General features: G+C 39.9%; 1 long non-coding RNA gene across 1 annotated transcript; it reads right to left on the bottom strand.

Annotated features, from left to right (window-relative positions):
• Positions 1-11,697: 11,697 nt before the first annotated feature.
• Positions 11,698-12,889, bottom strand: LOC140381774 (uncharacterized). The gene is made up of 3 exons (XR_011931268.1): positions 12,801-12,889; positions 12,673-12,727; positions 11,698-12,342 (listed from the first exon to the last, which is right to left on the bottom strand). It is a non-coding gene; the product is annotated as an uncharacterized lncRNA (long non-coding RNA).
• Between the last annotated feature and the right edge of the window lie 1,229 nt (positions 12,890-14,118).

Here is a 14,118-nt window from a genome sequence, read left to right as displayed (position 1 = left end):
ACGCTAAAGTCAAAGTATAGATAATAAGTAAATACAACCCAAGTTTCTAAACATTTATAGATCTTTTTTGCTGTTCAGGACAATAATATTAATATATAACGTTACTGAAAACGTATAGAAAGAATGTTTAGTTGTTTAAGTGTTTTTATTTCTTTTATTGGGTTTCCACTTACAATTGTGTAAGATAATCCTTTAATATCCACACAAGGGGAAATTTTGTTGTTACAACGCAGTAGAACAGATTATAGGAAGTTTAAAAAAAAAAAACACACTCATAATAGAAATAAAATAGATATGTAAAAAATAAAAAGATACAAATAAGATAATGATAATAAAATAATAATGATAATAGAAATAAAATACAATAAAAGTAAAAAATAGCTAGCACAAGACTAGGTAATAAGTAATACTATTAGCAGGTAAGTAAACAGAATAAAACAAAATAGAACACTTGTTGTTTACACATGGTTACATCAGTATTGCACATGTTCAGGGCTAGCAGTGTTTGTTATAAAGTCTGACAGCAGCAGGAAGGAAAGACCTGCGAAACCTAACTAAGCTGCTATCTTTAGTATATATCTTGATTTGAGTATATTTCTACTGTCTTGTAGTAAAATTTGACAATGGAACAAGCATAAAACACAAGCTGCTGCATCTTTATCAACCGGACTGATAAGAAAGCTAAAAACATAAAGATCCTGGACCTGCAAATGCACACAATAATAGACTTTTATTAAAAGGAAAAATATAAAATAAACACATAACACATAAATGAGTTTATTTTATATTTCTGTTCTGTTTTTGTTTTGTTTCAGTACACTAGAGGGTGCTGTTGTTGTGTAAGTTAATGTCTTGGGCGCTTACTGTGTTCCTTCCCTTTAAGAAAGTGAGCGGTAGTTAGGTCATGTGACACTATCAGGAAGTGAGGCTCTGAAGCACATTGTTGTTCATCCAAGTTATCCACCAACATCTGCATGCATCTTATGCCTTTGTTAGCATCGTGGGTACGTATGGATGTGTTAGTTAAATATCTTTATGTGTATATGATTATTTTATTTCATGTGTTTGAAATGAATGTGTCTGATATTTGTATATGTGTCTGACCGTGGCTAAACCAGTTACATGTCTACCTGGAGACATTTTGAGTTATTCACAGATTCTGAAAGTGTGAATTCAAAGCTTTCCAATGATGTCACACTCATGTAGATCTGATAATATTTGAGTAAGTTGTGGTCATTTGAATGTATACAACTCTCAAACCCATTCACTGAGAAAACGGCCTCTAAAGTTTCTCACCTGAGTGAGCCCAGAGTCACAGGGGGGCTCATTTGCATCTCATTGAGATAAGCCCTCCCCCCTGTCACACTGACGGCACCTCCCCCTACAGCTGTCACTAAAGACTCAAGAGGAGTGTTGTTATTGAAATGGAAAATACTTGGATCAAAGAATCAGAATCAGAATAGGGTTTATTGCCATTTGTCGATAAACCGAATTCACAGGTGATTCAGTGCAACACAAACACACATGGGGAAAGGACAGATAACTTCAAAAACACTCTTGATAGAGGAACTCTTATAAACAGATGCCAGGGCCAGGTTTACAAACTGCAACGGGTCCATGGCTTTGAGTATATGAGATATGAGATAATAGACATCATAGGTATGTAGCATATGTGAGAATATGCCACTTGGCTAGATCAGAAGGTTCGACTCAGGGAGGTGCATGTAAGTAATAATACAAAAACCAGCGAATCAAAGTGCGGCTGTGCCTTATATATTTACAGTGACCAACATACCAATATTTACAATATATACAATCTGCAGATTTCTAATGGTATACTGAAACATATTTCAATTTCTGGTGGTATCAATAACAATCCAAGGTTCAATAATGTTCAGTGCAAGACATCCACGGTAGAAAGCACACACACTCGTAGTAACACTTGCAAATCTCAATGAAAATAGTACAAATGTCCATAAAAGAAGCAACCGGGTTCTTGTATTGTCCAAAAATATAGCGCTGTGACTGAGGGGAGAGTTCGCAAGGTGTGTGGTGTCTTTCGGGTGGGAGTGGACGGCTGAATCAGCCCCTACCATACCGCAGGTGGCTCATGTTGGAAAGTTTGTAGTTTTGTAATGTTCAGTGTTCAGTTCTGGTTCTGGGTCCAGGCTGGTCTCAGCTCGCCATCAAGTTAATCCTTCGTTCTGGTACCCCACTGGGCACACCTGGTACCCCACTGGGCACACCTGGCCTGCGATCAATAAACAGGTCCATCAGTGTAATACCCAACATTTAGCTAGCTTCTAGGTTCATCTCTTTAAATTACAAGTAATGCAGTAAATACTTATTACATTCAGTTGTACAAATACATTTAAATAAACACTTGAATAAATACCTGTTTAGATAAATAATCTGTTGGCACGGCAATGAATATATATATATATATATATATATATATATATATATATATATATATATATCTCAATAATCAAAGCAATATGCATCACACCAAGAAGACACAGACAGACAACTCAGACAGACTCACCAAATTCCACGTTTTCCTGCGCGCTACGAGTCCAGCATCAGCGGCGGTTGATAAAGCGTCTATTCACATACACGAGTTTAAAACCGGCGACATTTAAGATGATTAAAAAGCGGATGTTTGTTGCAAAGCGTACCTGGTTCAGCCGTCCTGTCGCCTCTCCCGACCCCGTGCCCGGAGAGGCACACAGGAAGCTGATATTGAACCGGCAAGCGTGTGATTGGCTAAAGTGACGCAGTGCGTGCGTGACGCGTAACATACGTAAACCACGTGACAAGAAGTATTGGGAGTTGTAGTTTTTTTTCCTATTTGCAATAAAAGTACGTGGGTTACAGGTACACCATCAGAGTCCAATTACGTCCGCAGCCTCTTTTGCACATTCGTCTTCTGTGCTGTGACTCTCGGCGCTGGGCATGTGATGTCTTTTGCCTCGTCAGCACAGAAAGGCCTGATTTTTTCATGCAGGTAGGTCTGCCTGTCAATGTTCAGTCCAGGTGGGACCAGGACATGGAGATTGTCAACTGGAGGCAGAACAGCTTTATTGCGTAGTAGCTGAAATTCCACTGGTTCTGCTCCACGGTGACTTTTCGCAAGCACCACACCTGGTCTCTTGGCATCAAAGCTGTAAGCAAATAACAGGACATTTAAGAAATGGCTAACTATTTCACATGAAACACTCTAACTCATTTTTTTTGTTTCAATATAAATACCTGAAGTGCTGATAGCTCTTGATCTTTGGAAGCCGTCTGAAGAAGGGACTCAGATGCTTCTGGCAGTCAAAGTTCTTGACGAACACTCTGCCATCCGCCGTTCCAACAAGCTGTGGGATATTGAGGTGACTCTCAGGAGAGCTGTTTTCCACTACCTGATGACAAGGGCGACAATGTAAAAAAAAATTAGAACAGAAGAAAAATATCTGCACTGAAATTTTGCCAGGCTAATGTTTACACATTACAGTAGTCAAATAATATAAACTAACCTCAGCGATGTCTTCCAAAGTGTCAACCCTGGTCTTCATGTATGCTCGCTTGATAAGTCCAAAGCCACAATCAGGGGAGAATTTGGTGTGGCCAGCAATGAGGAAGTGGATGTCCATTGTGTGGTGAAGCTTGTGTCCAACACGCCAGGCAGCATACCACAACATGAAATTGTTTTTGTTTTGGCCATTGCAGTTGTCACAATGAAGATCCACATATTTTTCTCCAACCCCGAAGTTGTTGAAGAAATGTAGCTTATGACTTCATTGCTTCCCTTACTTGACGACATGCCTTCGTCAATCAGGAAATTGACCTGCTTCTGCATCCCTTCCCAGGAGACACCAAAAAGGCCACATTTTCGTGGAGTCAGGAAATACATTGGCCCCGGCTGCAGAGGGTTGGACGGAAAGTGTATCTGTAGTTGACGGAGAGGGAGAAAGAAGATTAGATTAATACATATGACATTTGATTAAGACGTATATGTCTCTATAATTGCTATTCTGCATTTGCACTATTAGTAGTACCTGCTGTGCAAAGTCGAAGCTGTAATGCATCCTGATGTCTTTGCTTGCTGGCGGTGAGGGTCCGAAAGACAGCACATTAGATTCTGTTGTCAGTCTGCAGGCAGCAATCAAAGTGTTGTAAAAAGTCCTCTCACTTTGCACAAGGGCAAGATGATGCACTTGCTTCTGGACAACTTCCGATTTTCTTTCATCTGGGACATTTGCACTTCGTATCAGCTGCTCGTTGTTGCTCTGACACTGCCAACAGAGATCTGTGCGTGGCCTGCAGCTTCTGATGTATGGGAGAAGCTGTTTCCACAGTGATCTGAAGCTTGATTTACAAACTGCAGGCTCACCTAAAAAACAGATGTTGCTTATGGTTAATTATACTCTAATCATTAAAACATGAAAATCACCAAAATAATGTTTTACACTTACCTTAGTCCTTAGTCACATGGGTTGGGAGCAACTTCACATGCCAGTCCTTATGGCCAGGATGTCGACCAGGTAGCATTATGGAATGGACTTCTGCATAGTTTTTGATAAACTCTACAACGGTGTGAATGACTTCATGGCTGATGAACCTGCGTGAACGTGGCTGTGGCTGTGCACGCTTCTTCCTCAACCGTGGTGTTGCTCCATTTTCATCATAGTGTTTAATTATGTCAGTCAGGGTGTCTTTGCCAATTCTGAAAAGGGGGAAAAAAAGGATTAGGGTTGACAGTAATATGGGAATAACACGCTTCACGTGGCTAGCTAGCTTGTGATATCATGGCTCACCAGGTTTAGACCAAAACAGGCTCTCACAACACAAACACGACCACAACAGCACACCAAAAGAATTTTCTTTTCTTCTTGAGTAACATTTGCAGTCAAAGTTACGGATCTTTTCCAACTCTTCGTTCTCTCCTGCAAAAGTAACCGTGGCTATAGCGTCTGTTATTTCACGCTCCAGCTCTTCGGCGTGACCGGGCACTCCTTCCTCTGTCCAAAACCCATCTTCCTCCTCATCTAAGGTCAGCCGTAGACTAGGGATATTTTCCAGCTGGATGAAATCGCACTCTTCATCTGTGACCTCATCTTCAGATTCAGAACTTAGATAGTCATCTGGATAAGCGGACTTTTCGCAGAAATAATCCAAAAGCGTGGAACTGTAACAACCTCTGTTAAGCTCCGAAGCGATAGCAGAAGGATCCATTCTTCAACTGATTTTACACAGTGTGTGTTGCGTGTCCCTGTGTTGCTGCTTATCAAGTAGCCATGCGGCTGGCGGCTCAGCCCATTGGCTGACTACAATAGCGCAGCTGTTCATATGGAAATGCGGTCACACCCACTCTGCACGTCCAGAGAGCGCCCGAAAACACCACACTTTAAACGACTTTATTTATGCTTTTAATGCTGCAAATACTGTTATCTGATACATCGAATGGCTGGTCCATATCTTCAACTTTCACATAATGCAAAAAAACAAAAATCACAAATTTGGGGGAAAAAAAGTAAAATGCTGTTTTTCTCAGTTTCACCGAGGCCGACATGGTCCGACAATTGCCGTGGCGAGTCACATATGTTCAAGTTTCACCATATCTTGAACCATTAAACCTGTGGACAAAGAGCTACTGTCTTCAGAGTCTTGATGTCAAGAAGGAGTTTAGCTGGCTGTCTAGTTATATATCGCACGTATGGCGAGGGCAGTACAGTGAAACCACGGCTCTCAAGCGGGCAGGATAACGCAGTCCAGGCTGGAAAACGAAGACAACACTGTCCCACGCAGTAAGTGGAACATCATCAGAGTAAAGAGGAACATTATCATCACACAATGGATGAGAAATCAGCCTCATACAAAACACGATCATGTGCTTCAATAAGATCAAGTGTGTCAAACGGATCGGCTGCGGCAAAGGCCAGAGCAAAGGCAGAAGCAGCAAAAGCACGCTTTGCATATGCTGAAAAAGAAAGGAAACTGAAGTTAGAAAAGGCTAAAGTGGAAGCATCCATGGAAATGCTCAACTGTGAAAAAGAGACTGCTGCAGCTATAGCAGAAGCTGAAGTGCTTGAAGCTGCATGTGATTTGGAAAGTGAAAAGCACAGTCTTGAGCTAAAGTTGGACTCAATGCCTTCTCTTGAAGCGGCAGAACGCACCGAAAAATATGTTGTTGTGCAAGCCAAAGCTGTGGAGGCTAGAACACAAATGTGGGATGATGAAACACCTGTAAAAGTGGAACAAGACCCGACTCACAGCAAATTGGATTTAACTTTAAAACCTGAGGCCAAACCTTTTATTCCACTACAAGCAAGCACTGATTTGCCATCACTCCATATTACCCCGCATACATCCCGCTCATACAATGAGTATTTCTCCAGGCCACGTGAAGTCAGGTTTCAAAACGACAATGCTACACATGTGCATGTTAATTCACCAAAGCTAAGCAGTGATAGCCAAAATGTGAATGACTTTGTTAGATTCCTGGCCCGTCGTGAGCTTGTGGCTACAGGATTGCTCCAATTCAATGATAAGCCTGAGAACTACAGAGCTTGGAAACGTTCATTCCTAACTGCAACTGATGGTTTGAACCTCTCGGCAAGTGAAGAGATGGATCTTTTGCTGAAGTGGCTTGGCAAGGAGTCTTCAGAACACTTTGAACGGATAAGAGCAATACATATCAATCGCCCTTGATTATTCAAAACTGACAAAACAGAGTGATATGTTGATGGAGCTGCAGTCTGCTAAGGATGAAGGGGACTTGCCCGGCCTTTCTTTCCTCGACACGTCAAGAGGAGTTAATCCGATTGTACAAAAACTCCCTTTTCGTCTGCAGGAAAAGTGGACAGTAGTTGGCGCTGCCTACAAGCGAAAAAATCAAGTGTCTTATCCTCCGTTTTCCTGTTTTGTGGACTTTGTCAGACAAGAAGCCAGTATTATCAGTGATCCAAGTTTTAATTTCATCTCTCACGCTGCCACAGGCCCCAGATTGGAGAAAACAATCTGGACAAACAGACGGCGGGAAGTTGCCGTGCACAAAACAGAGCTGTCTCTAGGGGGAGCCACAAACACTGGCCAACCTCCAACAAAAGCTGATGATTGTGACAAAATATGCCCTATTCACAGAAAACCACACCCATTGCGCAAGTGTCGTGCATTCAGAGAAAAGTCTATTGAAGATCGCAGACAGTTTCTAAAGGAAAATTATGTGTGCTTTAAATGTTGTTCATCATTTCACATAGCAAAAAGTTGTAAGGCCAAAGTTCAATGCAGTGAATGCAACAGTGAAAGACACACTACTGCAATGCATCCTGGACCTGCACCTAGCATTGGAAAGACTGAGCCCCCTCCTGAGCATGGCGGGGAGGAGAAGGAAACCGAAGCTCATCTGCTAGACACAAATGAATCTCAGCCACATGTCACCAACAACTGCACAGATGTGTGTGGTAGAGGCCAATCAGACCGCTCTTGCTCCAAAATATGTCTTGTTAAAGTGAATCCAACTGGCCAAAAGCACAAAGCGGTAAAAATGTATGTCATCCTAGATGAACAGAGCAACCGGTCATTGGTTCGTTCACGATTCTTTGATCTCTTCGGTGACCAAAGCTCAAGTGCTCCTTATACGTTGAAAACATGTGCTGGAATTAAGGAATCAAAAGGAAGGAGAGCTAATGGATACGAGGTGGAATCTCTTGACGGAACTTTCAACATTTAATTACCAAGTCTTATTGAGTGAAATGAGATTCCTAACAACAGAGACGAGATTCCAACTCAAGATGCAGCTCTTAACCATCCACACTTAGTCACTGGCTCCTCAAATACCAGACATTGACCCTGAAGCTGAGATCATGCTCTTACTGGGGCGAGATGTAATCCGAGTGCATAAAGTCCGCAACGCACCATATGCACAGAAGTTAGACCTTGGATGGATCATCGTTATATAAATTAAACACTTTACATTTAATGACATACCAGTTTGTGTTGTTACATTATAAATATTCATGCCTCACAATTAGCATTAGCGTTAGCATTGAGACAAACACATCCCTGAACACAGAATCAGTGCTAGATTCTCGGCCACAGAAGTGATGACATAGCTCTGGTTCCCATGGTAATGTGTTAAATGCTTTAGCCATAAAAAGGCCAAAACTCTTATTTTCTTCTATTTTACGTTTTTAGTGTAAAATGAAAGGCCCCGAGCGGCGTGTCGCAAGGTACGAGCAAAAGTACAGATAAATCACTAAAGGCGCACTGTGTAACTTTTCTATGGTTTCTATGATCACATCACCAAGGAGATGCTATTGCTTTGCCTGGAATGTGCCACGATATCACATAAAACGTATATATTTCTGTGCAAAACAAGCCTGACACCACCAAATCAAGTGACGGGCGGGCTCTGTGCGGTGGCGACCCGGCTCACAGCAACAGTGCACGTTTGTGAGCCTCACTCTAAAATGTGTGGTGTTTGTTCTTTTGCAGAGTGCTGTGACTTCCTCCAGGCCTGTCTCACTCTGAACCCAGAACAGAGGATAAGTTTGGACCAGCTGAGCCACCATCCCTGGTTCAAGAAGAACACGCGCGCTGAGGACGGGGCAAGACTCATTAGTGACACATTAGTTATATCTATGCACTGTTATATTTACTTGTACAGTTATGTCATGTTTTTGTATATATTAAACCTTAATTTATAGATTTCAAGTTTTAGCAAAATATTGTTTTATTATAGATTTTATGTTTTGGAGCAATTTCTTTTTCCATTTATCCAACCATCATTTAACTGTCAGTCAGCAAAATGTGACAGTCTTAAATAAAGTATTTGTTGTTTGAAAGCTGTTTCATGTTCATTTATAAGTTGTTTGAAAGAATCCAGCAAAACTCTTCCATTTAAACTCCTGGAGTTCATTCCAAGACAGCGCTGAAGCTGGAGCTGCTGCTGCTCACGTCTGTGAGCTGCTGGTGCTGCTGCTGCTGCTGCTGCTGCTGCTCACGTCTGTGTGCTGCTAAAGACAAGGCTCCAACACAAGAATAGATGTGAAATGAAACTCCCGAAATCTCTGTTGATTTTGTTTTATATAATAGAGCATAAGAAAGCTAAAAAAATTAAAATATCCTTGACCTAAAAACAGAGCAGTAAATAAATAACCAAAATAATAAAATAATTCACATTTTTTGAATATTGTTTTTACTTTCACAAACTATTTTAGAACAAGTCCCTTAATCTCATTTTCAGTGATGAATGCTTCAGCTCTGAAAAAGGAACTATTCCAACAAGAAATGTCACAATATCAAATTATCAACGATCGTTGGCACCAAACAGAAGTGAAATTTACTTTTATTATGTACAAATACAATAAAATCAAACTTTCAGAAGGAAAAAGGAATGATTTAGTCACAAAAACAGCCTGCAAAAGAACTTCACAAGTAGTTTGAGTAAATTGTACTAAATTGAGTCATTATTGCAGTCAATTGTCACGATTATTACAGGTATATTTTAGCTCTTACGATCATATTGTGACTCTTGTCACAATGATCAATTAACCAACTCATCTTGACATCTCTAGCCTCGACAATTTCAATACCATTTTAAAATTTATTTTTGTAACAAAATCCCAACTGCAGTTTCCTCGAACAGCAACGATGAAAACAGATTAAACGATGTTCATAGGACTTCAGCAGTGTCCCTGCGTCCCAAACTTCATTGCACACATCTTTTGACACAAGTTCTGACCTGGAGCAAATAAAACATATATAAAAGTCTAGAAACATTGAGTAGATTATGGACTAAATAATCAGTTTTTCAGTTGTTCTTTAACTGTTATAAAACATTCGTGGAAAAAACGTCTACTTTTTAGTCTAAAAGTAAACATTTAAACATGCACTTTGATACCTTTACCTAAGTATATGTGATACGTGATATGTGATTTATTTGGGTAAATGTCTCATGTATCTGTAACAAACGTGTTAAACGTGATGCATTTGACTTCAACCCGATAAAATAACGGTGCGCATTTCTATATTTCTACATTTCTAAACCTCAACTCAACTGTTTCTGAAAGTTCATAAACATACATTAAAAACAATTAACATCCCAAACTATCACGTGATTGAGACTGTCCTGACGCTCAGAAATATTGGACTGAAATGAACAATGCACTGCAGACGTCGTCCCTCTCGATTCCAGAACTATGGACTTGGGCCTCAAAACTGCTGCCATGGACACAATAAATGGATACCTTTGGAATGTACTTTGGCCACAGGAAAAAAGGCCACCGCAAAGAAATTGATGACACAAACATCACCAACGACATTGTAATAAACATCAGACAAATGGAATAAAAAAATATAAAATGTATTAACTTTTGATTAAAATTGGACTTGACTGTTTGAGTTATTGTTATGCCTTAATTGTATTTATGCTTGTCATATTGTACCATTATGATTATTTTTCTTTATCTTTTTTATTATTTCTATTATTAATTTATTTTTTTATCCTGGTCCTCTTGTTTTTAAATGTATTAAAAAAAAAAAAAAGCTTAATGTTTAACTTCACTTTTGCCTCCTTTTTAAAATGTTGAATGTTTTTTTTTACTCTATTTAAAGGCTCTAGTGAATATAACAGTGACTCAAATCAGTTGAAACAAACAAAAAAAAAACATCCGTTCACAACAGTCAGTAACAAGAGCAATAAACACAAGTCAGTCATAAATCTGCAGGAGTTGAACTAATTGCCTCGACCTCCGGCTTCGTCACGTTCTGTTCTTTCCTCGGGACGTGTCGATGCAAAGCTGAGGACGGTGTTACCCAAGCTGCTGCAGGAGTTACACCTGTGGCAGGAGGACCAGGGGCCAGGAAGTGGCAGGAATGTGTGGACGCTGCAATACATTATGTCCACGGCACTGGAGTTAAAATATGTCTGTTTCTCTAGATTTACCTGTGGATAAAGTGTAGGTGTGACTGCAGGGGAAACGAGCTTAAAGTGACGTATGACAGGCTTTTACAATTTAAGTTTTGTCTTTATTTGGTGAATTTATACCTGTTGTACTTATAAATTATAGTTTTACACCAATCGAGCAGGTATTTGTGGAGGAAATGTTAAACATCACACTAGGTATGATCACTCCAGTCAAAGTTTATGCATCATTTATACAAAAAAAACAACTTTGACTCTCTAAACATGAATTTTACGAAATAAAGTTACTCTCATATATATTTGTCAAATTAAAAAAAATGGTGATGTGATTGCTGTGTAATTTCCTTGTCTGATGTCATAAAATACAAACAGGAAGTGAAATTATAAATCAAAAAAGAGGGATAAATTTGTTTATAATTTTTAGCACAAATATTATATATTTATCTTGACTGCATTTTAGTACAAATAGTTGCCCGACCTGTAGGGGGCACTTTAAATTTAGATATATTCAATTCAATTTAACGCCCAAAATCACCACAGCTCTCAGGGTATCAATTCAAAAACAACTCTTGCAGTTTTATGGGCAGCAAACGTGTTGAAATGTATAATTTAATGACTTGCATTTTAGAAAAGGTGCATGTTTGAATAGAAATAAATGCAGTGCAGTGGACAGCAGGACGGATCGTGCCTGTTCCATGTTGATTTGTGCTCTGTAGTTGCACAAATCAACATGAAAGCGGTTTATTTAGCCTGAGCTAAACATCAGCAGCTCATGATGTGGGATTTTCACAGATCTAAGCAGTTACTGACTGTAATCACCATAAATACCTCAGATAAAATACATCGCGTTACGTTCAAACCCAGACGAATCATGCAGTTTCCTGGAGGTTGTGGAACAGATCGGAATGATACGTTCCACTAAGAGATGCTACTGGTCCATATGTGCCCCTGTAGCTCTTGCAGTGGTGGTTTGTAATACAGTACTAAAGTTAAAGTAATGCAGTTATATGCAACATGTGGGCTAATAGCACAGACCTAAAAGTTTGTATTAGTTTAGGCCGGTTCAGGTTCGACTCAAGGAAAAAGAGACGGTTCTTAATAACACTTTCCACACACAATGTAGAGCTTTTTGGTTAATGTATTTACAGAAAATGCTACAATAATATTTACAATGTATCTACAATTGCACAATCAATGTCAAAAGTCCTCTGCACTATGTGCATATGATAGAAATCCCAAAAATTCCATCCACAACTATGCACAAAGTGAAAGCAGGCGGGAAATAGATGAGGGAAATGAGTATTGTGGATGTACTGTATTGTCCAGTGGAATGAGTGGGTGAGGCACCAGCAGCATCAGGTGAGGACTTCAAAAGGACTCATACTGTGGTCCTGTCTCCAGGGACGAGGGAGTGAGCAGGTGAACCTGGCCTGCATAAACAGACCCAAATTAATATCTCTGTGTACACATACATTTATACTTCTTAAATGCAAGATAATAGAAATGTTGTGCATAATCCATTTAAAGTCATTTAGCAGTTAATAAAATAGCCAAAAACAACCACACAAATAGCTCACAATTTTACAAAAAGTAGCTAATCAAAACATAAATCCCAATGTGGCCATTTACTCAAGAGTTAACAGACTGAGAATCTGGTTAAACACAATTAAATTCAGACAGTATATGATAGAAATCATGCAAATCATGTGTGTTAGCATTGGCGGCGGCTAACACCGGTTAGCATTAGGCAAAACACTCACCTAGTTCCTTCCATTATAATAGCACAGCCACAAGGGAATAAAACACCGGCGGCATCTGCAGGTTGAGGGACAAAACACTTAGATCCAATTCATACAAACATGAAACGATGGTTTACAGAGTGTTTTACCTGGAGCCGTTCTCGTTCTGACTTTCCCACCATCTCCCGAAGGAAGGTGCGCAGATGTTGTGATTCTCTGACACTCCCGCACGTGAGGCTGACGCAAGTGTCACGTGATTGGCGGTTACCGTGGTAACAGGAGAAATTCAAAAAAATGCAGCGAACTAATTTAAAGGGGAACGCACATTATCAGATGGGTTATAATGCAATTCTAAGTATCTGTACTTTACTCAAGCAAATGTTCAATACTTGTACTTTCACTTCACTACATCTGAGAGCAGGTACTTTCTACTTCACAGCTATTTATTTTGTTTTAATCTAGACCTTTTTAGCACATTCATCTGCATAAAAGCCTAATGTGGTTAATGGTCATGTGCAATACCGCGCATGGACAGCAGGGGGCCAGGCTCTGCTCAGCTGTGCGTTATTGTTGTTGTTGTTGTTGTTGTTGTTGTTGTTTTATGGCGGTTGGCATCCGAGTGTTGCATTACCGCCAGACTTTATTCTTCAGACGTTTCGTAGTCCTCAGACTCTGTCGTAGTCCGTAAAAGTACTCCTCCCATTGCTTTGGCGTTACAAAGCCCATGAGGTCATGATGTGTTTTTGTGACTAGAAATCTGCACTCTTCTTTTTCTTCTTTTTAATGTTTTTATTTGTTTGTTTTGTCATTTGATGCACATTTTTTGTTCTTGATGCATTTTAAATTATTTTGTGAACAAATTGTGCTCTAAAAATAAACTTTGGCCATATTCTGGGCGTGAACAGTATGTGATGTCACAAAGCACCAGCACAAAGCACCACCCCTATAAAAGGTAGGGGAAAACCCCTCAGAACATTTGAAAAGCAGACGGAAGTGCAGCGTTTACCACAGTGTAGCCACGTTCAACAGCCATTTTACAACTTTTAAAGCTATGGTAGCGAATCAGGAGCTCGCTTCAGACGGACATCAGGTCTTTCAAGGTTTGTGAAGAACAGTTTGGAAATATTCTGAACAATTTGAGAAGCCAAAGTTGTAGCGTACGAGTGTGCTTAAACTGGGACTAAACCAATAATAAATACGAAGTCATAAATAAGATGAAACCAGGACTAAACTAAAACTAATCCTTGTGTAACTCAGCACTCATGTATAAATCCATTTGTGTTTAGATCCTGTAGTCCCTAAAGTCGGCTCTGACAATAAACCAAGCGGTCACAAAAGTCAGAAACGGAGATCCAGGGACGCCGACTTAGGATCCGACAACGAGCCCAAAAGATCTCGGTCTGAAAGGTCGACCGTGACTTTAGCAGGAGTCCAGCAAGAGGTCAAAAGGAGGGAAAAGAAGAAGAA

Source organism: Eucyclogobius newberryi, unplaced genomic scaffold, assembly GCF_026437365.1.
Source record: "Eucyclogobius newberryi isolate DKJ021-1_F unplaced genomic scaffold, fEucNew1.0.hap1 SCAF_5, whole genome shotgun sequence".
Lineage (NCBI taxonomy): Eukaryota > Metazoa > Chordata > Actinopteri > Gobiiformes > Gobiidae > Eucyclogobius > Eucyclogobius newberryi.
This window is presented reverse-complemented; position numbering and strand designations above follow the sequence as displayed.